Raw genomic sequence first — 2,671 nt, 5'->3', positions numbered from 1 at the left:
ATTCAACTTCCTATAGTCAATGCAAACTCTCCGTCCCGTGACTGTTCTTGTTGGAATCAACTCATTCTTTTCATTTGCTACAACAGTCATGCCTTCCTTCTTAGGAACAACCAGCACAGGACTTAGCCAAGTACTGTCAGAAATAGGATAAGTAACTCCAGCATCTAGAAGTTTAATTACCTCAGCCTTAACGACTTCTTTTATGTTAGGATTCAGTCATCTTTGAGCTTTCATACATGGTTTGTATTCATCTTCCATTAAAATTTTATGGGTACAAAAAGAAGGACTGATTCCTCTAATGTCCAAAATTTTCCAATTTATTGCTCTTTTATGCTCCTTCAATACCTTCAGTAACTCATCTTTTTTATCCGGCTAAAAATCTGAAGCAATAATCATTGGTAGTGTGGAATTATTTCCAAGAAACGCATATTTTAGGTGATTTGGTAAATGCTTCAGTTACAATTTAGGAGGTTCTTCAATAGAGAGTTTTAATTTGAATTTATTGTTTACCTCAATTCCCTCATAATTCTTCTATCTCAGTGAAGACCATTAGAATCTAAATTCATTTTTGTCTTACTTATCACTGCAATATTATCATCTATCTCCTCTCCTTGGACAAGACACAGCTCCAACTTGTCTTTATGAACAATTTCCTATAAAGAATCTTGAATAACATGATCAATAGAATTAATAAAATAACAGGAATCATCTTGTTCTATAGAAAATCACATGGCATAATAGATTTTAAAAATAATCTCTTCGTCACCTACCCTAAGCACAAGTTTACCATCACCCACATCAATGACAGCCCTAGTAGTGGCTAAAAATAGGTGACCTAAAATTAAATGTACCTCAATATCCTTGTCCATGTCAAGCACAACAAAATCAACAGGGAATATGAATTTATCTACTTTTACAAGGACATCTTGAATAATACCCCTAGGATATTTATCAGATCTATTAGCTAATTGAATACTTATCCTAGTGGGTTTTGGTTCCCCAAAACTAAGCTGCTTGAACATTTTATAAGGCATCAAATTAATGCTAGCACTTAAATTAACTAATGCTTTCTTAATATTTAAACTACCAATTAAATAAGGAATAGTAAAACTTACTGGATTTTTTAGCTTGGTTAGTAGTTTATTTTGAAGAATAGCTGAGCATTCCTCGTTGAGATCCACAGTAGATAGCTCTTCAAACATCCTTTTATTTGTTAAAAGCTCCTTCAAAAATTTTGCATATGTGGGCATCTACGAAATAACTTCAACAAAAGGTAAGTTGATATGCAATTATTTGAAAAGTTAAAAAAATTTACCGAATTGTGCATCCTGCGATCTTTCTTTAACTTTTTCGGATAGGGGATCAGTGGTTTATATTCCTTAAGTACCGGTGTTTCACTCATTTCAGGTTTTACCTCCTTGTCCTTTGCCTTATCAGATTCTTGTTGCAGCTTCTTTTCAAGTTCAGTCAACATTTTCCCATTCCTTAGTGTAACTGCTTTGACATGCTTTTTTGGGTTGGGTTCGGTGTTACTAGATAAACTAACTTGCTGCCTTTCTGAAACTAATTTAGCAAGTTGTCCAATTTGATTTTCGAGCCCATGAATCGATGCTTGCTGATTTTTCAAAGCTGTCTCTGTGTTTTAAAAACGAGTCTCTAACACCAAAATAAATTTTGCCAACATTTCTTCAAGGTTCGATTTCTTTTCTTGCTGATAAGGTTACTGTTGAAAACCTAAAGAGGGTTGTGGTCTTTGATTTCCTTGACCACTCCATGAGAAACTTGGGTGGTTCCTCCATCCTGCGTTATAGTTATTACTATAAGGATTATTTTGAGGTATATAATTATTACCAATATAATTTAATTGCTCATTCTCCATGCAAGGGCCATAGGGTAAATATTCTGAATTATTTATTCCACATCTATTAGCGTTGCATTGCATCTTCGGATGTACCTGCGTAGAAACACATAAACCATCAATTTTTTTAGTCAAGAGTTCTACCTGATTCGACAACATGGTGACCACATCTAAGTTTAAAACACTGGCTGCTTTTGTGGGCTTCATCCTCATGACTTGCCATTGATAATTATTCAGTGACATCTCCTCCATAAACTCATAAGCCTCTTTAGGTGTTTTATTATTCAGAGTACCACCGGTGGCTACATCGATTAATTGCCTAGTGGAAGGATTCAAATCATTGTAGAAGGTTTGAACTTGTAACCATAGAGGTAACCCATGGTGAATGCATCTTCTCAATAAATCTTTATACCTCTCCCATGCATCATATAGAGTATCTAAATCCATTTCCATGAAGGAAGAGATATCTTTCTTTAGCTTGCTATCTTAGCTGATGAAAAATACTTCAGCAAAAAATTTCTCGGTCATTTGTTCCCATCTAGTGATAGAAAATTGTGGTAAAGAATTCAACCACTGTTTAGCTTTATTTCTCAACGAGAAGGGAAACAACCGTAGGTGACTGGCGTCGTCAGATACACCATTTATCTTAAAAGTGTCACAGAATTCTAGAAAGTTGGCCAAATGAGTATTTGAATCTTCATCTTGTAAACCATCGAACTGAACAAATTACTGAATCATTTGAATGGTGTTAGGTTTTAGTTCAAAGTTATTCGCAGCAATAGCAGGTCTTACAATACTCTATTTAACCCCAGC

The 2,671-nt window shown here is 34.7% G+C and overlaps 1 non-coding gene across 1 annotated transcript; it reads left to right on the top strand.

Moving 5' to 3' along the window:
* The first annotated feature begins 2,231 nt into the window (after nucleotides 1–2,231).
* LOC128282532 (small nucleolar RNA R71) lies at nucleotides 2,232–2,338 on the top strand. Its single transcript, XR_008272832.1, has one exon. It is a non-coding gene; the product is annotated as a small nucleolar RNA R71 (small nucleolar RNA).
* Nucleotides 2,339–2,671: the final 333 nt, after the last annotated feature.

This window comes from Gossypium arboreum, chromosome 1 (assembly GCF_025698485.1).
Source record: "Gossypium arboreum isolate Shixiya-1 chromosome 1, ASM2569848v2, whole genome shotgun sequence".
Classification (NCBI taxonomy): domain Eukaryota; kingdom Viridiplantae; phylum Streptophyta; class Magnoliopsida; order Malvales; family Malvaceae; genus Gossypium; species Gossypium arboreum.
This window is presented reverse-complemented; position numbering and strand designations above follow the sequence as displayed.